The 24,929-nt window shown below is 41.2% G+C and overlaps 1 protein-coding gene across 3 annotated transcripts in view; it reads left to right on the plus strand.

Moving 5' to 3' along the window:
- PRKG1 (protein kinase cGMP-dependent 1) overlaps positions 1 to 24,929 on the plus strand; it is a 1,199,739-nt gene that overhangs the window by 447,182 nt on the left and 727,628 nt on the right. The window contains exon 1 of one of the 3 annotated variants that reach the window (XM_070752278.1): positions 9,915 to 9,978. The exons of the other annotated variants lie outside the window; for them this stretch is intronic. The gene's annotated coding sequence lies outside the window, so the exon portion shown is untranslated. Of the gene's footprint in view, positions 1 to 9,914; positions 9,979 to 24,929 lie in introns of those variants that run through there. 3 annotated transcript variants of the gene reach the window in all.

Genomic DNA, 24,929 nt, shown 5'->3' on the forward strand with positions numbered 1-24,929 from the left:
GTTATACTAGAAGGAGTTCCCTGGGCCCATCTGCCACGTTCACGCCCACAGTGGCGGGATTAAGGGCGCAGGCAAGCACTTGGCAAGATATGCCACCCGACTTGCAGGATTTAATTGCAAACGTTTATTCTCAAGGCATAGCGGCTGGGGCCACTAAATATAGCCAGCAACCTTCCCAAGAAACAACAGGGCAGGTCTGGTCAGCACCGCCCCCCTCGGGCTTGGGGTCCTTATCAGAGGAGCCACTCATGGGAGAGGACAGCGATAGAGAGTATGACCTCTCTGAGGATGAAACCACTCCCGAGCAACCCCAACCGGTAGGCCTGTTTAAGCCAACATTGTTCAGGACTCTGCTATTTAAGGCTAAACAGGTAATGAACCTACCAGGTACAACTAAAACAACAGAGGATGCAGACAAGACCCCAGATGCCTTGCTACAGGAACCCCAACCCGAGTCAGAACATTTCCCAGCATCAAATATTTTTCTGCAGGGAGCCAAGCGCCCTTGGCAATACCCTGCAGCAGCCCAAGGTCCTTCCAACCTGGAACGTCGTTTCTACACGTTCGACGAGGAGGTGGAGAAACTCCTCGAATTTCCATCCATAGACCAACCAGTCGTGACCTTGGTCTCCAGCGCCCTGGTGCCCTCCGAAACCGGGGAGAGCCTGAAGCCTGAGGACCAGAAGGCGGAGATCCTCTTGAAAAAGGCACACCAGATGGCGAGCTGGGGATTTCGGGCAGCAGCGGCTGCATCCTTCATAAATCGAGCTTCCCTCCGGTGGATACAGGAGATGCAATCTCGCCTGGGGCCGGAGGATGGAAGACTATGTCAGGACCTGGCGAAGCTGCGAGCTGCGGCCGAATTTTCCGCAGATGCCACACTGCATGCGGCTAAATTTTCCAGCAGGGGCATGGCTACCACACTTGCAGCACGCCGGCTCCTGTGGCTCCGACATTGGCCAGCCAATCTAAAGTCCAAATGGAGACTGGCGTCAGCCCCATTCCAAGGCTCTATGCTCTTTGGGGATATATTGGACAAGGTCCTAATTGAGGACAAGGACAAGCGCAAGGTCCTCCCCAGAACAGGCAGGCGGCAGGACCGGAGATCAGCGCCATATACGAGGCGCCAAACGCCCCGCTGGGATAGCTCCACAGGGGCGGGCCAGGGCCAAAGGTCGTACTCGCAAGGTCAATTCTCAAGCCAAACCTTCAGGGGCGACCGGGGGTCCTTTCAAGACCGACCCAGGGGCTACCAGGGCTCGAGGCGGCCCTTTCGGGGGAACACCCAGAGAGGCTTCCGCCACTCTAAGTGACTCTGCCAGACGTTTCCCGATCGGCGGGAAACTCCAACACTTCAGCGCCTCCTGGTACACCACCTCCTCAGACCAATGGGTCCAAGCTACGGTATCGGGAGGGCTGCGCCTGGAGTTTGTAGGCCAACCCCCCAACCGGTTCATACTCTGCCCACGGGTTCGAAACCCGCAAAACAAGCAACAACTACAAAACGAAATTGCTCATCTGCTGGAAATCCAGGCCATAGAGCCTGTACCGCCACAGGAAGAGGGAAAAGCATTTTACTCCAGGATTTTCATCGGTCCCAAGTCTTCAGGAGGTTGCAGGTTGATTCTCAACCTGAAGCAACTCAACATCTTTATAAAATACAGGCGGTTCCACATGCACTCGCTTCAAACTATCTTGACCTCAATCAAATCACAGGATCTGTTAACGTCCATCGACCTGAAGGAGGCGTACCTGCACGTCCCCATACACGCATCACACCGGAAATACCTCCGTTTTTGTTCAGAGGGAACACACTACCAATACAAGGCCATGCCATTCGGCCTCTCGTCGGCCCCACGGACTTTTACCAAGCTCCTGGATGCCCTGACGGCACACCTGCGCTCTCAATCCATCAGACTGATGGCGTACCTGGACGACATCATCATACTATCCAGGTCGCCAACGCAGGCGAAACAGGACTTAAACCAAACTATGCGGACATTGGAAGCTCATGGCTTTACCATCAATCTGGAAAAGAGCCAGCTGATCCCCCGAACCAGACTTTTACATCTAGGGGCGATCATAGACACCTTGTCGGGCTCAGTCTCGCTCTCCCCAGAGAGGATAGCGAATATACAATGTTTATTAACCGAACTCAACCAGCGCAGACAGGTCCCCATGTCACTGTTGTCAAAGGTGTTGGGAACTCTAGTCTCCGCTATAGGGATTGTGCCCTGGGCCAGACACCACATACGGGCCCTGCAGTGGTTTTTACTACCGGCTCAACGGGCCAGGGTGAGCCACTCAAATCAATGAATTCACATACCACGACACGTCAAGGTTGCCCTGAGATGGTGGACATCGCCAGCAATACTCAGGGGTTCTTCCTTTCAGATGCACGACAAGATGATTCTGACTACAGACGCCAGCCTCTACGGTTGGGGAGCTCACATCGGTCCCCACATGGCGCAAGGCACATGGTCAGCAGAGGAATTGTCACCTATAAACATCAACTTCCTCGAACTCAGAGCGGTCTTCCTAGCTCTTCAGGCTTTCCACTCTGTTGTCCAGGGCAAGCACATACTAGTGCTTACAGACAATGTAGCGACCAGAGCCCATTTGAACCACCAAGGGGGCACGAGGTCGCGTCGCCTCATGGACGAGATGGCAAATCTATTTGATTGGGCCGAACTTCACCTAGCGTCCTTATCCGCAGAGCATATTGCCGGGACCAACAACACCCAGGCAGATTGGCTAAGCAGGACTACATTGGACCCGTCAGAGTGGAGGCTGGACCCAGCGCTTTTTCAACAGATATCGCACAGGTTTGGGACTCCATCTGTAGATCTGTTCGCTACCCACAGGAATGCGCAGACCCAAAGGTTCTATTCACGTTTCCCGGAACCAGGGTCAGAGGGGGTCAACGCCCTACGGTCAGCTTGGCCGACAGGACTGCTGTATGCATTTCCTCCAGTAAACCTAATACCAAGGGTCTTAGAGAAGATTCTTCAGGAAAAGGCAGAGGTTCTGATGGTGGCACCATACTGGCCACGCCGGCCGTGGTTCGCCGACCTGATGGCTCTGTCACTAGTTCCACCATGGAGGATACCAGACAACATCATCACCCTCAGCCAGGGGAACCTGTTACACCCGGATCCCCAGTGGCTACAACTAACCGTCTGGCACTTGAAAGGCACAGATTAAAGCATCAAGATCTGCCGGAGAAGGTCATCGATACAATTCAAGCTGCTCGACGTCCCTCGACTTCAAGGATATACCAGGCCACGTGGGCTGCCTTTTGCACCTTTTGTAACAAGGAGGGCAAGAACCCCAAGGAAGCATCGGTGATTACGGTGTTAGAATTCCTGCAAGCAGGAATAGACCGGGGACTGGCTCCTAACACATTAAGGAGACAGGTGGCAGCACTATCCACCATGATTCAGATACCGGAGGCTCGATCACTAGCCCACCATTCGTGGGTAAGAGACTTTATACGTGGAGCCTCGAATTCACATACACCACCTGTACGGAGGTTCCCCTCATGGGATCTCTCAATAGTACTTAAGGCCTTGACAAAACCACCATTTGAGCCCTTGAGATCAATCCCACTGAGGCTCCTATCCTTGAAGACAGCCTTTTTAGTAGCAGTCACTTCGGCACGCAGGGTGTCGGAGATTTCAGCCCTATCTGTGAGACCGGATTTATGTATCTTCTATCCAGATAGAGTGGTACTCCGCTTGGATCCGTCGTTCATTCCCAAGGTGAACACTTTGTTTCACAGGAAACAGGAACTTATCTTGCCTGACTTCTGCACGCATGGAGACCATCCATCAGAATTACGATGGCATAAGGTTGACGTACGACGTGCTCTAAAGATTTATATTAGGAGAACTGCAGCATTCAGGAAGTCTGAGACTTTGTTTATTTCGTTTGCTCAACACAGAATGGGACTTGGACTATCCTCTAAATCGATAAGCCGTTGGCTTAAGGACTGCATTCTGGAGGCCTACAGAGCGGGAGGTCATGAACCCCCGCAGGGCTTAACAGCTCATTCAACCAGGAGTGCGGCCACATCAGCGGCCTGGACGACACAGGCCTCTATAGAGGACATTTGCAGAGCTGCTACTTGGGCGGCACCTACGACATTTATTAAGCACTACAAGTTGGACTCATTTGCGTCCGCTGAGGCAGCGTTTGGTAGACGTGTGCTACAGAAAGTGTGTGCATCTCCAACGTTCCAGTCAAGACCTTCTCCCTCCCATGGGCAGTAAATCTTTGGTATATCCCTTGTTGGACTCTCCTTCCAGATGCAGTGGAGATGACCCGTTGTACCTACCTGAACGGTCTTCTCGATGCACTGGAAGGAGAGTCCAAACCCACCCGACTAGTTGAAGTTCAGAGACGTCGGAGATGGGGAGTTGAAGTTTAGTTGTATTAATAAAATTTGGTTATCCTCTTACATATTTTCTCGTTTTTAAAACTGGGACTCATGGGAGCAGTAAGGGGGCGGTAGCTATTATTATGCTAATTATAACTCAGTCTCTACCAATAGGATTGGTACATTACCCATGTTGGACTCTCCTTCCAGTGCATCGAGAAGACCGTTCAGGTAGGTACAACGGGTCTTTCCAGGCTACTAGTTAAGGCGTTGTTATGCTTATAAAGGGAGATGCAGAACATACTGTACACCTAATTTAGAATGTTTATTAATTTATTAATCAAATTTATAGAGGCACCCATCATACCAAAAGTATTTATGGATGGCACATAACAATCAGATAGAACAACAAATGTAAAAATAACAGACATAAAGTATTAAAAAATATTAAAAAATATACTAAAAGCCAAAAATACATAGGCAAATAATTAAATGCAATTAATTACATTATTAAGCAATATAGCCTTACAGCTTTATTGCTTATTGACATAAGCCAATGATCATTATAATCCGAACCAATCTTTGTAATAAATTAATCAGAACACATGGAACTGATGCAGATCCAGGCAAATATTCTCATTCACATTAGTCATATCTTAATGATGATATAATTTATCAAAGAAACAAAGAGCTAGACTGGCTTTTTATTTTATTTTATTGTTAGAGTTGAAAGGGACCATGCAGGTCATCAAGTCCAAACCCCTGCCTGAGCAGGAATCCTAAAGCACCCCAGCCAAATGGCAGTCCAATCTCCTCTTGAAAGTGTCCAGAGTTGGGGAGTTCACAACCTCCGCAGGCAGGTTGTTCCACTGGTTGATCGCTCTGACCGTCAGGAAGTTCTTCCTTACTTCTAGGTTGAATCTCTCCTTGGTCAGCTTGTTCCTTGTTCGGCCCTCTGGTGCTCTGGAGAATAGAGTGGCCCCCTCCTCTCTGTGGCTACCCCTCATATACCCGTATACAGCTATCATGTCCCCTCTGGCCCTCCTTTTCTCTAGGCTATCCATGCACAATAAATGTATTGCACAATACATTTATGTGTGTCTAATATTAGTATGGTTTTCTCAGTTAAACAAAACTCAGTAGATTTTGAACCATAAATTAACCATGCAGGATGCATTCAGGCAACTTGAAAAGCTAAAATATGGTTGCTAGTTTGTGATTTACTGTATTATGCAAACTTAGCCAATCACTTTGGCATGTGATAAAAATAACTCTGGTTGCTTTGATAATTTTTCCTTTGTTTTCTCTCCTTTGTTCCTGTTGATGCCTTGAATTTATGTGTATTGTTGAAAGGTTCTGGTAAGATAAAAGAAGCCAAAAACAAGAATTAAATCATGTATTCTTATTCATTTATCATATTAAATGATAGGTATATTACAAGCCAAAAAGAAACCATGGACTTAAAATATAAGGGACTCTGGAAAAGAAGCTATGCTGAAGTAGAAAATCATTCTTATGTATTCGTTAGGAACTGACATGGTTGTCCATGTTTTGCTCTTTACATCTACAGGATTATGCTGAGAAGCTCTGAATAAAAATGCAAATAGGGCTCCATATTTTATTTATTTACCCATGTACTAGCTGCCTAATGCCAGTGGCTGTCAGCATTTTACAAGAGCAATAAAATGCAGTTTACTAATTTAAATAATGTAAAATCATCAACATAAAAGCTTTAAAACCTTTTGTCAATCATTGTCTAAAATATCCTGTCTTGTTCCCTACTGGGCCTGATACAGATCCTTTGGGTGCCATTTTGGATATTAGCCTTGCTTCCGTTTCAAATTTTCAAGTTGTGATCATTCAGTCCCATTGTTTCTGATATGAATATTGAGCTATTGCCTCCCAAAGGATGATGAAAAGCATAGCTCCATGACTAATTTTGTGAACATAAAAAAATGTTTCTCTGTTCTCAATAGAGCATCTGCTAATATCAGAATGTACTGACCTGTTCGATGAATCAAAAAATCCAGTAGTTTGGGGGCAGCCTTTAAAGAGACAAATAGGATCTGTGTCTCATCAGTTCCAGCAACATTAGCATGATGTCTTTTATTATGATTTAAAGATTAGTATATTGGGGGTAGGTGGGAAAGTCTGGATTAGATTTTACAGGTAGTCTTCCATTTGTGGCCACAACTGAGCCCAAATTTTCTGTTGTTAAATGAGACATTTGTTAAATGAATTTTGTCCCATTTTATGTCCTTTCTCAGCATATTTGTTAAGTGAATTGCAGTTGTTAAATTAATAATATGGTTGTTAAATAAATCTGGCTTCCCTCATTCACTTTAGTTGCCATGAGGTCACAAAAGGTGATCACATTGAGCCTAGGACACTGCAACTATCATATATATGAGCAGTGAAGAGCTACCAAAATTTTTACTACCACACTGTGGACATGGCTTATGCAGGACGCCCTGCATTTTCTTTCAACATCTTTCAGTGCAAATTGGGTGCCCTGGGGTGGAGCTCCATTTTCACTACCTCACTGCATTCCCTCCCCCCATCCGGGCAGTAGCCCACCCTTGCATATGAGTCAATTGTCAAGCATCTGAATTTCAGTCCCGTGACTAAATTTCAATCACGGGGATGCTTCAATGGTTGTAAGTGAAAACCAGTTATAAATCATTTTTTCAATGCCTTTGTTACTTAAAACCATCACTAAATGAACTGTTGTAAGTTGAGGACTACCTGTATGCTGGTTGCAGCTGCAATGTGCCAGTCACATGATAGGAGATCAGTATCCCATCATATTCAGTACTCTTAAATTAGGAGAAGAGAGCCAGTTTGGTCTAGTGGTTAAAGCAACAACTGCAAGACTATGAGTTCTAATTCTGCCTTAGGCATGAATTTTGGTAACTTTGGACCAGTGTCTCCCACCCAGCCCAAGGAAAGAGACAATGGCCAACCACTTTAAAAACTGCACGAGCCTCCAGGCAGTTGCCAAGAGCAAGACCTATCTAGACTGAATTTAACCCTTCCTTCATTTTTTTTTTAAAAAAACTGTCCTAGGGTGAAAGCTCACAGTTACATGGGTCTTTTAATCAGTTGGAAATACTTTTTTTTAAAAAAAATTGAAATTATATTTGACCTTATTGGTGGTGTGGATGTTTTGGAAAAAGGAAATTTGTCTTGACAGGAAAAAAAAAACCCAGGAGGAAGATTTGAATTTCCCAAGTGCATTGTAATTGTAATGACTTTATTTTGATTTGTAAATTGATTTTAATTTTGAAACAACCATCTCATGATAGTTTCAGTTGTTATGAAACCAACACAGTGGAGTGCTCATAACCCTATAACATGTGCAATTTCCACAGCCTTTCTTAATCTCATGTGGTTTTAAAATCCTGGTCTTTGCAAGATTGTATAATTAACTCAGCTGGCCCAGGAGGAGGTTGCTCTAAATTTCCATACTGATTTTCCAGCATCTATATTCATAGGAAATTCAGTGTGTTGGCTTTGCTGAACACTGAATGCCAAGCTGAAAGCCCTTCATTAAAACTTTAGTTGATCGAAGTAAAAGGAACAAAGAAATGGCTATTTCTGTAATGGTAGACAATACAGAAATGAAATTCCTGGCTAACAGCTTGACTATTTTGAGTTGGTGATTCTTAGGTCACACATCATAGGAAGCAATAGCAAACCACTTAGAGTTTTAACTGATGATGTAAAATGCTGTCTTTTTCTGCAGTGAAAGAAAATATTGGAAATAATGTCATCGTACCACTTATTGTTTCTCATATCTCTTATTGTTTCTCACCACTCTTTGTCTACCTCATTTTCGGGACTATCATAGCACTTCATTGCAAGTGAACTATGGAAAGCTTATTTCCACCCATTTTTATATTGCATTGTCCCAGATCAAGGTGGGGAAAAAGATTAAGTAGTAAAGTAGTTTGGGGAAAAGAAGATGTCTGAAAAAAAAGGAGGACACTTGAAGCTAGAAGGTGGATTTGAGGCGTGAAGGCACTCGAAGAGAGGACAAAATGTGTTTAGTCAAGCAATGTGCTCTCCAACCTACTTTAATCTCATGCTTGACTGCACTTGAGATTTCTTTTTGTGTTTTTTCTCCCCAATGCTAGAATGTAAGTATCCACTGCTGTCTTAAAGCTGCCCTATAGTATTTCCTAAGTCATTTGCTGACTAGCCACTATATAAGGGTCCTTACATGCATCACCTGTTTGACAATCCTTTTTGTGGGTTTCTTTTTAATAGGTAGAGTGTAAATCAAGAAGGCAATCACACCTGAATTGAGTTCAGTGTACATCTGCTGACAGCTATTTTTCCTCTGCCTTTGCATTTAAACAATAGACAAAAATCTTTAAAAGATGGAAAAAATACTCCTTAGGACTTCTTTTCAAGAGAATCTAAGAGCAGAAGAAAACATAGAGCACTGCAAGTGGTTAATAAAGCACAGAGAGAAGAATGGTGCTTCAGTAATCTTTCTTTCCTTAAGTTTCCCCAAATAATACAATTTTCGAGATACCATATATATATTTGCAGCAGTTAAGCTGCTTAAAGCTAAATCTCCATGTCAAAGTATATACATTGCACAGATATGCACAGACAGGGATCTAAAGGCCCTGTTCTATCTAAGGTTTTGAAAGCATTCTTTCAGCTTTCATGTTGTCTTCTAATCTGTATTGAAACAGGAATGGTTCTTCTGCGAGTAAAGGTCTAGGTTTCCAATTTCTCTTGTTGGCTGATACTGTACTTGTATTTTCTGTGAGCCCCCCACTGGCTCCATTAATTCTTCTTGATGAGCTTCAAGTTGGAAAGTAAAACAAAAACAAAAAACCACCATATATGACTTACATTATTGTGGCCTTCCTGTCCTCTTTCTCTCTCTTTTAAATCTCTAGGCCTTGCGGAATATAGACTTGTTAAGAACTCTTCACTATTTCACACCATACAGACCTAAATTCTGCAGGCAAGCTACAAGACTGGGTTTCTTCCTGGGAATCTTTTAGATCTATAATCGAACTGTGTCACTGCAGGTTTGTCCAGCACATGGTAGATTTTTTATTTTGATCTTCTTTAATGTTCTATCCTTGACAGTATTGGATGGGAGGTTCCATTAAATCCAATTTACTGGTAGAAATTGTCCCTGTGGGCAGAATGAACTTGAGATATTAGTGCACTTATTTCTTCATTGCCCTTTCTACAAGAAAGGTATAGTATACATACAGATATATCTATACCACTTCCTGATAAAAATCAGGCTTTCAACCAGAGATAGGTAGTTTGTTTTCTATTCTCAAGCTGGAACTCTATTATTATAATAAACAAAGTTACTAAATTCTTACCAGCAGCTATTGCTTAAAGCATGGGTGGGCAACTGTGGCTCCTTTATGACCTGTGGACTTCAAATCCCAAAATTCCTGAGCCAGCCATGCTGAACCATGCAGGTTTAGTAATCCTGGGAGTTGAAGTCCACAGGTCTTAAAGAGGCCATAGTTGCTTGCCCATGACTTAAGCCAACTAGCAGGCTGGCTGGGAAATTCTGGCAGTCCACACACAGCTGCTGAAACTGAAAGTGCCCTAAGGTATGCTAATTTTGCAAAGTTGTCCCAAGAAAGTTCTTTTACACCAGCTTCATCATTTAGCAGCCGTGTTGTATTCCAACAACTTGGTTGTGAAATGAAATGGCCGCTAAGTGAACAAGTTACAGAGAGAGAAAGAGAGAGGGGGGGGGGTATGCTGTGAAGATTACCTTTTGATGCTGTCTCATTCAAATAAAATTCCTTTTAAAATTGTTAACAAGTTGAGCTTTGTAACTGTAATTGGCTGATTAGGATCTTCCAGCCAGCTGAGCTGTTGCTCAGTCCATTTTACTTTGGAAGCTTTTGTTGTCAGGTACATGCAATTTGGTCTATGCACATATTGATCAGAAAATTGATTTTTTTATTGCCTTCATATTTGAGAATGGTCACAAACCATGATAATTGCTAAAAAGTGGTTCTTTTAAAAAATCTAAATATAACTCTTTATTTACCAGCTCGTTTTGTTACATTTTGTTCTCTTTTGTTTACTTCTTCTACCTGTAAATTTTAATTGGCAGGTCTCTGTGGCGATTTTATTGCTGTTACTGTATTTGAGCTGTTTTTAATGCCTGGTTTTAAGGTTGTAGTTACTTTGCTGGTCACTGACCGTACATAAAAGTTGTCTTTCATTATGCATGCAGGAAGCATGTTAACTATTTTACATTCTGTTTTTGAAGAGAACAAAACAAAACAGTTGGACTATTGAATAATCTGTGAAATTTGATCATGGCTCTCAAAGCATTTGAGCCTTTTTCTGGCACAAGTCTTAACTTCCAACCTATCATTTCACAAAAAGGCCTAGCATTTCTTATACTTTGAAACTTGGAATTATATGGTATATATTAATACAATGTATGTTATAAAATAATCATGTATGTTTACTGCGCTCCCTGCTCCCAACAGTGTAATATTTTTAGATTTTATTTTTCACTTTGAATCACTTCTTTTTCTGAAATAGTTTATGAAATATACTATAACTTTAGGCCAGATAAGAGCTAGATTGTTTTCTTATTGTAAAGTTTAACACATTTTAATTTATTAAAGTTTTAAATTTAAACGTTTATTATACTTTTTAGCTGAACCTCTCTGAGTTGTTTTTAATAAAGCAGATATAAAAATACAATTTGAATTAATAAATCAGGTGCAATAAATAAAGTTAAAATAAAAAAAATACTATAAAAAGTAGGCATCAGGAAGGATCTATAGTAAAGAATATTAAACAAACTTTAAAGATAATTAAAAGTCATTTTAAAAGCCTGGCGAAATAGAAAGCCTTTACCTAGCGCGAGCCAGATGATGCTAATAGAGCCCAACCCAAGCTACCTCAGAGGGTTGTTGTTGTAAGGAAAATAAGAAGAGGAAGGTGTGTTAGACATGTTCACTGCCTTGAGTTATTTGTAAAAAAAAAAATGTAGGCAACAGTCAAAATTAGGGGTTGAGAAAATTCCATAAACGGAGTGCCACCAAATAAAAGCACCCTCTGTCTTCTAGAAGCTAATCTCCACTTCTTTTGATGGGAAGTCTGGAAGAAAGCCTCAGTATAATTTAAGTATAAATCATTCACTTCATATCTATTCTCATTTGCTTGGGCTTTTGTACTGCATCTTCTGTTTAATGAGATGCCATTGCTTTATATGCAACATTCATTTACCAATCAAAGTATTTCATATCGTTGAGGGAAAGTACTTGTAATTATACTTCAATTTCACCTAAACTGACTATATTTTAAGTAATTTTTCTACCTTATTCATGAGTTTTTAAAGAGCAAGAGAAGAGAACTATTCTCTTAAATTGTTTCCCTTTTTTTATTTTAGAGACAGTTATTCTGAAGGAGAATTAATGCCAGCTTCCTCAAAACAATTGTATAATATAAAATAACAAGAAAGATCTTACCACTTGAATTTAATGCCTGAAGCAGAAGCAGTTTCTTGGGAATAATGAATATAGGAATGATTAAAAAAGAAGTTAATATTCCTTCCTGCCACTGTCCTCTGCCCCATACAATTAAGCGCTACAAAGAATGTTATTGTTGCTTGAATCCTACAGTTGAAGGCAAGTTTGATAACTCAAACATTTTTCATAAAATAGCTCTCAGAAAATATTTCAATATAAACATCTGAAATATCAAATTGTAATTAGTATAAAATCCAATAACAATAAATTGTAGAATTAAAATTACAATATTATTTGCAATACAACTAGCTGTAGGATTTAAAGGCATTTAAATATTTAATATCAAGAAAATAACTTTAATATAGATTACAATCTATATTAAAGTTATTTTCTTGATATTAAATATTTAAATCTATAAAAAAAACTTGTAATTTTGTATTTTGGGGCAGGGAATTTCATATTATTTGCATAAAGTAGTGATTATATAATTATATGTATTTATTCTAAATTCTGCATGCATGTTTTTAATTGGTTCTGATGCTTAACAATCTATATTTTAATTGTAAAACTAATAAACACATTACTTGTTAAATTAATTTTATGCCAAGCCATAATGTGTAAATCCAATTTATATGAGGAAAATGTCCATCTCTCTATTGAATCTTGAAATCAAATAGTGTCCACAAGAACAGCCTCCCCAGCCAGGTGTGTTATGACTGCAATAGCAAGTCCATATCTGAATTCTAGATCGTACAGAAGACATCAGGCTGGAGAAGACGGAATGAGGATGTTTGATACAAAGTGATAGTTTATACTTCTTATTTACACTTAAAATTTCTTTGAGGCTTCATTTTAGAAATCTTCATTTTTCCTTCAGGTTTTTTTCCTCTTTCTCATAGCTCTCTTTTCATGAAGAGTTGGTAGATGTTTCCATTAATTTAAAATAATCTATTAGAAGTTTCACATTGTTGATTTCACATTGTGATTTCAAAATCAGAGAAATGAACGGCGCCATTGTTTATATGAATGATATTTCAGAAAAATGTTTCTCCAGCCATTGTTATTCTCATTGCATGTTTAAATTTCTAGCAAGTAGGAGGAAAAAAGAAGAAATTGATTGATTGATTGATTGATTGATTGATTGATTGATTGATTAGATTTGTATGCCACCCCTCTCCGTAGATTCGGGGCGGCTAACAACAATAATGAAACAACATATAACAAATCTAATATTTAAAATAATTAAAAGATCCTTATTAAAAACTGAACATGTTTCTATGTTTCTAACATACACACAAACATACCATGCATAAATTGTATAGGCCTAGGGGGAAGGAATATCTCAATTCCCCCATGCCTGATGACAGAGGTGGGTTTTAAGGAGCTTATGAAATGGTCTCAGATTGAATTTTCAGAGTCAATAGTTAATATTACCAGTGCCTGAAACACTTAAATAATTGGCAAAATATATGCACTTTTGAGGGCAGGTGAAGAATAAGATTTGTATTTCAGATCTTAAAATATTGATGGCATTTTGATTCATTAAAGCAAGTGTTTAAAAATCACTTGCCACAAATATATACCGTGATAGCTTGTCTTATGAACTTAATTGGTTCCAGGACAAGGTTTGTAAGGTGAAAAGTTCATAAGACAAAACAATGTTTCCCATAGGAATCAATGGGAAAGCGATTAATGTGTGCAATCCCAAAATTCACCCCTTTTGTCAGCCGAAGCACCCATTTTTGCGCTGCTGGGATTCCCTTGAGGCTCCCCTGCATGGGAAACCCCACCCCCGGACTTCCGTGTTTTTGCAATGCTGCAGGAGAATCCCAGCATTGCCAAAATGGGCGCTTTGCTGGCAACGGAAGTCTGGAGGTGGGGTTTCCCAGTGAGGGAAGCCTCAGCGAAATCGCAGTATCCCACTGGCAGCGGCAGGTTCATAAGGTGAAAATACTTCAGAAGATGAGGCAAAAAAATCTTAAACCCCGGGTTTGTATCTTGAAAAGTTCGTATGACGAGGGGTTCATCATACTTTAAAATACCTTAGGACAGTGATGGTTAACCTTTTTCCCCTCGGGTGCCGAAAGACAATGTGTGCATGCTATTGTGCATGCGTTAGTGCCCACACCCATAATTCAATGGCTAGGGAGGGTGAAAACAGCTTCTCCCACCCCCCCAGAGGCCCTCTGGAGGCCGGAAATGGCCTGTTCCCCCAACTTCTGGTGGTCCCAGTAGGCTCAAGTTTGGCCCTCCCCAGGCTCCAAAGGCTTCCCTGGAGTCATGGGAAGGTAAAAACACCTCCCACATCCCCCTGGAGGCTCTCTGGAAGTCAAAAACACCCTCCCAGAGCCTTTGTGCAATCCAAAAATCAGCTGGCCAGCACACACATACATGTTGGAGCTGAGCTAGGGCAACGGCTCGCGTGCCAGCAGATATGGCTCTGCATGCCACCTAAAGCGCCCATGCCATAGGTTTCAAATTTGAGCAATCACTGTGTATATATGTCTGTGTATATATATATGTGTGTGTGTGTATATGTATATATGACTCAACAAAAATCATACACCCACACACCCACACAAACACACACACAGTGGTACCTCTACTTATGAACTTAATTCGTTCTGTGACCAGGTTCTTAAGTAGAACATTTTGTAAGAAGCAGCAATTTTTCCCTTAGGAATCAATGTAAAAGCAAATAATGCGTGCAATTGCGGAAACCATAGGGAGGGTGTAGGCCCTGTTTCCTCCCAGGAGATTCCTAGATAGGCCCCATGGAGGCTTCTGCCCGCCTTTTCTATACCTGTTTCCTCCCAGGAAATTCCTAGAGAGGTTCCAGAGGCTTCTCCCCACATTTTCCAGCCCTGTTTCCTCCCAGGAGATTCCTAGAGAGGCCCCATGGAGGCTTCTCCCTGCCTTTTCTGGTTACAGTTTCAGAGGTTTGGGTTTGTAAGTGGAAAATGGTTCTTGAGAAAAGGCAAAAAAATCTTGAACACCCGGTTTTTATCTAGAAAAATTTGTAAGTAGAAATGTTGGTAGGTAGAGGTACCACTGTATAGACACACACACACACACACACACACACACATACATAAACACACACATATAACCCTATAGATTTTAGTTTTTGAAAAGTTTGTTGTGTACTACTGAATTAAAGGCTTTAATCCACACTCAGTAAAAGACCTTAGAATACTAATATCGAATGACCTAAATGCTAAAGCGCACTGCAACAATATCACCAAAAAAGTTTCTAGAGTTGTTAACCTGATCCTACGCAGCTTCTGCTCAGGCAATCTCACACTACTCACAAGAGCCTACAAAACTTTTGCCAGGCCCATCCTAGACTACTGCTCATCTGTCTGGAACCCATGCCACATCTCAGATATCAACACCATGTCCAAAGAAGAGCCCTTCACTCCTCCACTCGAAACAGAATATCCTACGAAAATAGACTAACAATCCTGGGCCTAGAAAGCCTAGAACTACGGCGCCTAAAACACGATTTGAGTATTGCCCACAAGATCATATGCTGCAACATCCTACCGGTCAATGACTACTTCAGCTTCAACCGCAACAACACAAGAGCACGCAACAGATTCAAACTTAATTCGAACCACTCCAAACTTGACTGTAAAAAATATGATTTCAACAATCGAGTTATCGAAGCGTGGAACTCATTGCCGGACTCAATTGTGTCAACCCCTAACCCCCAACATTTCTTTCTTAGACTCTCCACGATTGACCTCTCCAGGTTCCTAAGAGGCCAGTAAGGGGCGTACGTAAGTGCACTGGTGTGCCTTTCGTCCCCTGTCCAATTGTCTTTCCTTTCTCTCACTTATCATATATATTTTCTTTCATATATCCTCTCCTCTAAATTCACTTTACTCTTATATATATTACTACATGTCTATTTTTCTTCCTATGTATTTGTGTATTGGACAAATGAATAAATAAATAAAAATTAAAAATTAAAATAAAAGTCTATGTAATTTGCATCTATTGATTTACCTTGATCGAGTTATGAAGTCCATATGTTTTGCAGTGTTCAAGTTGCAGGTTTGTAGCTAATTTTTTTCTTAAACCAAATTGTTTGTTAGAGAGTAGGTTGTTAGTTTCTAGGTGGACAGACTCAAAGATTCCTCTGTAGAACTGTATCAGCAGCTGCTTGGGCAGTTTGAGCTTCCTGAGTTGGTGCCAGAACATTCTTTGTTGTGCTTTTTTAATGATGTTTTTAATGTTAGGTGACCATTTTAGGTCTTGAGATATGATAGAACCTAAAAATTTGAAGGTCTCTACTGTTGATACTGTGTTGTCTAGTATTGTGAGAGGTGGTAGGATGGGAGGGTTTCTCCTAAGGTCTATCACCAGTTCTATGGTTTTGAGTGTGTTCAGTTCTAGATTGTTGCGGTCACACCACGAGGCTAGTTTTTCAATCTCCCATCTGTATGCAGATTCATCATTGTCTTGAATGAGACCAACCACTCTTGTATCGTCTGCAAACTTCAGTAGTTTAACAGATGGATCGTTTGAGATGTATAAAGAGAAGAGAAATGGTATAAAGACAAGAGAAATGGTGAGAGTACACAGCATTTGGGGGGCCCTGTGCTAATTGTACAGGTATCTGATGTGATTTTGCTTAGCTTCACCTGTTGCTTCCTGTTTGTTAGGATATATGCACAAAACTATCAGATCCAATGGATAGAAAGGGTTTTAGGTTGCCTAATGCTTTTCCAACATTATCTTCTGTAAAATTGATTTGTGTTAGATTGTTGCAATTGTTCGGAGTGTGACAAGGAAACTTTGGGAATGAGACATTACTGTTTATAATTTAGACTCCTGTCTATTACAGTAAAAAGTCAGTTAAACATTCTAGGATTTCTGAATGATTTTTTAAACATTTAATTTTAAACAAGGATAGACAGATTTTTAATAGTTGATGATATGTTACAATGAGCTCAAGGACTGTATTGCAGAAGGATGTGCAGCTTGAGCAAAAGAGGGATGTATTGGTCCATATTTTTTTTATTAGTTCCAATATATCAGGACTAAAAGGATACCTTGAACCACTCAGGAAATTTTTCTCAAATTTTATCTGTTAATCTTGCTTAGAGATAATTCTTTGCTACTTGCCCACTTGCCCATTTCTGAAACTTTGGAAACTTGTTTACCTGTCCCAGGAGCAATATGTTCTTCTTTTGTGACCTTCTGACAAGCAAAGTCATTGGGGAAAGGCAGATTCACTTAACAACCATGGTCCTAACTTAATAACTGCAGTGATTCTCTTAGCTATAGCAAAAAAGGACATAAAATGGGGCAAAATTAACAACTGTCTTGCTTAACAACAGAAAATTTGGGCTCAAGTGTGGTCATAAGTCAAGGAATACATGTACTTCACCATATGATATAATTCAAATTGGATGTATTTTAGTTTTTTACAATATTTTTATTTATACAGCATTTTTTGAGTATAAAATGCACTGGAATGTAAGACGCATCTTAATGTTTGAGGAAGAAAATAGGGGAGGAAATCTGCCTACCAGGTATTCATCTGGCTAGTATCCTTAGTCTGGTCAGCTTCAGCACATTATTTTATCCCCTGGTTAGGGCTTTAAAAAACCTTATTTGGAGGGAGTAACAATGAAAAAAAGCCTGCAAAGGTTTAGGGCTGGCAAAAAATTTCTTTAGAAGAAGTTACAATGAAAAAGCCTGCAAGCCAGTAAGAGCTGGGAAGATCGTTAATACCTCATTAGGGCTGGAAAAAAAGCTCCCCCCAAAAAAGTTACATTCAGAGTATAAGACACACCCAAATTTTTAGCCTCTTTTAGGGAGGAAAAAAGGTCCCTCTTAGACTCTGAAAAATATGGTAATAACTCCACTCAAACTGAAATAAAATAACAAACACAAGAACTGCTATAATACTGAAACTCAAACTCATTGATTAGGGAGGAAAAAAGCATGTATAATAATAATAATAATAATAATAATAATAATAATAATAATAATAATAATATATTAGATTTGTATGTCTTATACTCTGAACAATACAGTGATCCCCCGCTCGTTGCGAGGGTTCCGTTCCAGGACCCCCCGCAATGAGCGGGTTTTCGCGAAGTAGCGCTGCGGAAGTAAAAACACCATCTGCGCATGTGCAGATGGTGTTTTTACTCCCGCAGCGCTAGCGAGGAGCCGAAGATTGGGGGCGGCGCGGCTGTTTTAAAATGTCGCCGCCGGCATGGGGGGCTTCCTAGCAGCCCCCCAAACCCGGGTTGGGGGTCCGGGGGGTGCTGGCAAGCCCCCCATGCCGGCGGCGACATTTTAAAACAGCCGCGCCGCGCTGGCTGTTGGCGCTTTCGAGCTGAGTCCCGGAGCAAATTCGCTCCGGGACTCAGCTCCAAAGCGCCGACAGCCAGCGCCAGCGAACGGCTTCTCCGTGCTGGCTGTCGGCGCTTTCGAGCTGAGTCCCGGAGCGAATTCGCTCCGGGACTCAGCTCGAAAGCGCCGACAGCCAGCGCCAGCGAACGGCTTCTCCGCGCTGGCTGTCGGCGCTTTCGAGCTGAGTCCCGGAGCGAATTCGCTCCGGGACTCAGCTCGAAAGCGCCGACAGCCAGCGCCAGCGAACGACTTCTCCGCGCTGGCTGTCGCCGCTTTCGAGCTGAGTCCCGGAGCGAATTCGCTTCAGGACTCAGCTCGAAAGCGGCGAGAATGAACGGTGTGGGCGGGCGAAGGGCGGGCGGCAGCGAGGAGTTTGCGTGGGCGGTGGGGAAACTCCTTGCTGATGCCCGCTGCTCGCCCTCCCGCCAGCAAGAGGGGGAAGACCCAGGGAAGCCGCCCAGCAGCTGATCTGCCGGGCGCCATCTACGCATGCGTGCCCATAGAAAAAAAGGGCACACATGCGCAGATGGTGTTTTGACTTCCGGGTTGAAAAATCGCAAATTACCCTGTTCGCAATGGTCGGGGACGCAATAACCGGGGTATTACTGTATCTGAAAATAATTCCATTTATGGTATTAGGATTATTTGGTTGCCTAGATTTATTTCTCTGTTGACATTGTTAGATCCATGACATTCTGCTTTAATAAGAAGCAAATAAAGATGTACAGAACAGTATGTTTTATTAGTTGGATTATATAGTTTCTTTGGAACTGTCAATTACACCCATGGAAAAGAGAACACAAAGGATTAGTTCCATAACTTTATGAACAAAGCTTTCATTATAAATATTTCATTAAATAGGAAGATTGTTGTCTTTAAAAGATTTCACACATAAGGTAAGATATATTGGAAAGCAGAATATTGCCAGAGGCAATTATTTTAGTTATTTCAACAATTTAAAAAAATGTTCATCTAAAATGCAGTTAAAAAGAAAAAGAGGCAGTATTATTATATTCCTTTTCTATGTTTTTTTCTCTCCACAATATGATTATTTCTACCATTTACAACATTATATAAATGAGTTTTCAATTGAATTAATCAGCAAATGCTGTCTAACTATCAGCAGACATCTGAGAAATACCCCTTTCTATGGCACACAGTAGATGAATTGCAACATCCTTTATGGTACATCACAGTAACACATGACAAGCAACAACAGAAGTTCTCTCTGGAATAGTACTCTAAATAATGCTGTAAATATTTTCCAAGCAGATGGAAGCCAATCATGCACAATAAAATGAAGAGGAAATGGGATTACTGAAGGCTCTTTGTGTGTTAAGAAGATAATACAGTATGTTATGGGGGAAAAACAACATAGAATTAGTGAATTATAATGGATTACATTGATTCCCATGATCCCTCCTCATGTGAGAAGTGTTATGTTTTAATATTCAATTTCTTCTTTTCCTGGAATTCATATGTATGTACAATTTAAAAAAATCAAGCACCAAAACTTCCAGGGAAGAACTGTCATACTGATGACTTTGGTGGGATGAAGAGAAGTGAATAGACTAGAAGAGTGATGGCGAACCTATGGCACAGCCCTAGCTCCAACATTCATGGGTGTGTCAGCCAGCTAATTTTTGGCTTGGACAGAGGGTCTGGAAGGGCATTTTTGGCCTCCAGAGAGCCTATGGGGTGCTGGGGGAGGGTGTTTTTAGCATTCCACAGCTCCAGGGAAGTCTTTGGAGCCTGGGGAGGGCTGTGTCATTACTCACAGTCACTCATGTCCTCATCACCTTGAGGTTTGACTACTGCAATGCTCTCTAATGGGGCTACCTCTGAAGAGTGTTCAGAAACTTCAGGTTGTGCAGAATGCAGCCGCGAGAGCAATTACCGGCCTTCCTAGATTTGCCCACGTCTCGTCAACACTCAGCGGCCTACACTGACTGCCGATTAGTTTCATGTCACAATTCAAAGTGTTGGTAATGACCTATAAAGCCCTACATGGCATTGGACCAGAATACCTTTGGGACCACCTTCTGCTGCATGAATCCCAGCGGCCGATTTGGTCCCAAGTGTTGGCCTTCTCTGGGTCCCGTCAACTAAACAATGTCGTCTGGTGGGCCCCCGGGGAAGAGCCTTCTCTGTGGCAGTCCCAGCCCTCTGGGATCAACTACCCCCAAAGATTAAAACTGTTCCCACCTTCCTTGCCTTCGTAAGTTGCTGAAAACCCACCTATGTTGCCAGGCATGGGGTAATTGAGGTATCCCCTTGCTAAAATGATTTATGTATGGTATAATTGAGTTCTATGATTATTTTAATGATATGGATTTTTAAATGTCTTTTTAAGTATAGGATTTGTTACATTGTTTATTATTGTTGTGAGCCTCTCCAAGTCTTCGGAGAGGGGCGGCATACAAATCTAATAAATTATTAATATTAATATTAATATTAATAAAACACAAGCCTACTGGGCCTACTAGAAGTTGGGAAACAGGTCGTTTCCAGCCTCAAGAGGGCCTCCAGGAGCTGGAGGAAGCTGTTTTCGCCCTCCCCAGGCATTGAATTATGGCTGTGGGCACACACACATGCGCGATAGTATGCGCACATGCTCTTTAGGCACCCAAGAAAAAAAGGTTCACTGGACTAGAATGTCATTATTCCTCTCTGAACAAGGAGAGCACTTGCAATTACCCACAAGTACGCTAGGTGGTTGCTCCTTGCAAGAAGACTGCAAGATAGCTGTCTCTGGCAGATAGACGAAGGGTATGGCCATGCTGCTCACAACGCAATTGGTACCTTTGAAAAGATACTAGGTTTCCATATTCCGCATTCCATTTTCCATATAATTCCAGTCAGGGATGAAATGCTCCCGATTTGGGCATGCCTGCTGGTGGTCGGAGAGCTGGTAGTGATCGCAGTGCAAGACTTCACCCACCTGCCCAGATGCTGCCATTTGGGTTGTTTGTTTGTTTGTTTGATTGATTGATTGATTTATATGCCGCCCCTCTCCAAAGACTCAGGGTGGCTTACAACCTATAAAGGAACAATAAAAAACATTCTAAATCCAAATGTAAAATTTAAATTAACTAATCTAAACCCCCAATTCCATAAAAGATCAATTACTCTCATTCAGACAGTCAAACATACATTCCATTCATCAGCCTTTTACCCCCAGCGCATGCACAGAATGCTTTATGCATGCACAGAGACTAAAAGAACCCAAATGTGGTATCCAGGCAGATGAGCGAAGCCTCGCGCTGCCGCCGCTATTGGTTTTCCGACCACCGACAGGCATGCCTGAACCGGGAACATTTCACCCGGTTTTAGTTCCATTCTGGAAACATCATATGTAGTCATGGGTATTTCGAGAACCATTGCTACTCACAGGTGCTGAGCATTACTTTGCCAAAGAAAAGCAGTGATGTGTATTTGTTTACTGCTTTGATAGGCATGTAGGAAACTGCCTGTTCTGAAAGAGAATGTTAGTTTTTTGCTAATGACAAGAAAAGAATCCCCACTGTAAGATAGAGACCAAAGTTTGTTCAAGGCTAATATCAGCAAGATTTACAGTACTGTACATCTCTTTGTATAAAACAGGGTTGGTGGTGATGGGGACTTTATTTCTTTCTTAATCTTGGACAAGAGACAATTTGCCCTTAAACCTGAAAGCCAAGTGGACAATGTGATTACAGGATGCTACCATATATGGCAAAACTCTGCTTCTAAAATACATGGCTTCTTTTGCACTTCCAGAGTGTGGCAACAAAGCAACAGCAATGGATCACAGATCATTATACAGTGCTCCCGGTGCAAATCTGATTTTTTGCCTTATAGCTCAACACTTCTGCCAGTATATGATTCTTAGTCTTTAAAAGTATTCCTTATCAAAGAAACACTAGAAATCAATTTTCAAACTGACCTGATAAGATTGTCCCAGAGGCCAGTTTTGTTTTCCTTTGGCCTTGGCATAAGCCCCCACCACCACTATGATTTGTGGCATGGTAGGATTTATTATGGTTGAAAGATCCCATTAATCTTTCCTTGAAGTTCAAGAAGGGTTGGCTTACCTCAAGGATTTCTGGAAATGTATCACTGGAGAAAATCCAGATATTTGAAAAGATACAAATTTGAGACTGAAAATCAGATGCATAGCACCTGTGTTTCTTCAGATGTTATTCACGTTTCTATTAGCTCCAGAGACACAATCATTCAGGCAGATAACACATTAAATTCCTGTTTCATATTTGATTATATTGTGGCAGATAGGCCTTCGGATCATCTCCAGCAACATTATAGAATAGGGTAAAGTAACCATTTAAGCTGTCTGATGCCTTGGGCAGCTTGTTTATTGGCTACCACAAGGCTGATATTTGGGAAGCAGTGCCTTGGAAAAGGTGATTGCAAGTTACCACAGGTGGGTAATGTTTGGGGGCCAGTACATACATTTTAATTTTGAGTATATGAAATGAAATAATGTATGTTTAAACAGTGGTTGCCTTGGGGTGTATGGTCAGCTACCAGAAGTCAACTGTATGAAATAACTTTCCATCCTTCTCAATATTTTAGGATGCTATCTATTATGCTATCTTGATTTTTTTTCCTGATTACATATTACATAGTATTCTGCATATATTCAGCCTTTTTAATTTTCTAAAAATAATCTTAGTTTGGACTCAGAAGCATCATGTAAATAAAGAAGTTTTTTAGTTTTCAGCTTACCCCTTCGTTTTTTAAAGTATAAAAAAATGGAAGTTGAATGGGTGACAAGACAGGAGTCAACAGTCATGATGATACCTGTGGACACAGTGTTGCCTATCCCTGCTTTAATTTTTAGTTCAGACTTTGCCTTGTGTAATCTGAATCATTTGCACAATGATGTTGAACAGATTGTAATAATTACATATTGAAAGCTATGGTGGATCTTCCTTCCTTCCTTCCTCCCTCCCTCCCTCCCTCCCTCCCTCCCTCCCTCCCTCCCTCCCTAAAAGTAACCAGACAGCAAAGTTTCTAATTATGTAGTTCTGTGCCAGGAAAAGTAAAGAAAGCAAAGATGGTCTGAGGACATAATATTTTAGAACCTCAATTATTGTTCTTCTAAATTGGATTGCTGTTCTTTAGTGGTATTTCATGATTAAGTAAGGAATATTAAGGAACAAGGCTTTAATAAATTAGGTTAATTAATAAGGAGCCCTGTGGTTTAATACTGATCATTTTCATTAAGCCAAAGGAGAGATGAAATGCCAAGTAACTGTAGAGTTAAATATGAATAAAAATTGCTTAGATAAGAGTTCATTAAAAAGTAACAGTAAAGGTTTCCCTGTCCAGTCATGTCCGACTCTAAGGAGTGATGCTCATCCTTCATTTCTTAGCTGAGGAAGCCAGTGTTATCTGAAGGCTCTTCTGTGGCTATGTAGCCAGCATGATTGCACACCGAGGTGCATGGACTGTTGTTACCCTCCAACTGAACTTGTTACTTATTTATCTATGCTCATTTGTATGCTTTCGAACTTGGGAAAGTAATGGAAACTCCCCCCATCATGCTTGAGTCTTAAACCCAGGCTGTCAGCTTTCCACCTGACAAGCTCACAATCTTTAACTGCTGACCTATCATACCTCCAAAGGAATTCATTGTAACGTTTTCCAAAATACTCTTAAAATATCTTTTTAAAGATGTAACATAGTCCCTTGATTGGAAATATTAAAGTTGATATTTCTCACATGTGGATTTCAGAAACTTGCTCTTGGATCTTAGCACCCTTTTGCCTCACCAGTGTTTACAGAACTTGGTAAAATGGTGGTTTTTGAAAGCCCAAATGAGCAAGTGGAAAATATGAATTTGATCTCTTAGGAGTAATTTGAGATGCAAAATCCTCTTTTACCATTTACTGAGTCTGCTTTTATGGCATATTAGCCTCTGGATTGTGCCAATCTCTGGTGAGTTACGGTAATAGTGAGTGTAGAAGGAGAGGGAAGTTGTGTTAACAGCAGGTAGTAGCCTAGAGGCCTTTTGGCTGTACAGCTGAATGGAATAATTCCAATAGTTATGATTAATAGTCCTACCCTCCTGGATTTAGGGGTATGAATTATTAAAATCAATGAGCTGAGCTTTAGACTTCAATTCCTACCAAGAAAGCCTTTAGCTAACATTTATGCTACTTTATATTCAAACCAAACAAGCAAAACCAAAAACCTACCATGATTTACCAGAATCCTACAAGAGAGTCTAAGAGCAATGGTCTGTGTGAATGTCCTTGAGAGGTCTGAATACAATAAAAAATATTGTGTTAAATAAAGTTGTTGCTAATTGTCATGCGGTGGTTTTGCTCCTTCCTATTAGGATGCAAACAGGACATATTTTGTAAGAGATTACCATTTGTTCCCATGGTCATTAAACTAGTACAGTGGTACCTCTACCTACAAACACCTCTACTTACAAACTTTTCTAAATAAGAACTGGGTGTTCAAGGTTTTTTTTTTGCCTCTTCTCAAGAACCATTTTTCACTTACGAACCCAAGCCTCTGAAACTGTAACTGGAAAAGGCAGGGAGAAGCCTCCATGGGGCCTCCCTAGGAATCTCCTGGGAGGAAACAGGGCCAGAAAAGGCAGGGAGAAGCTTCCATTGAGCCTCTCTAGGAATCTCCTGGGAGAAAACAGGGCCTCCACCCTACCTGTGGTTTCC

The sequence above is a fragment of the Erythrolamprus reginae genome, chromosome 5 (genome assembly GCF_031021105.1).
Source record: "Erythrolamprus reginae isolate rEryReg1 chromosome 5, rEryReg1.hap1, whole genome shotgun sequence".
Classification (NCBI taxonomy): domain Eukaryota; kingdom Metazoa; phylum Chordata; class Lepidosauria; order Squamata; family Dipsadidae; genus Erythrolamprus; species Erythrolamprus reginae.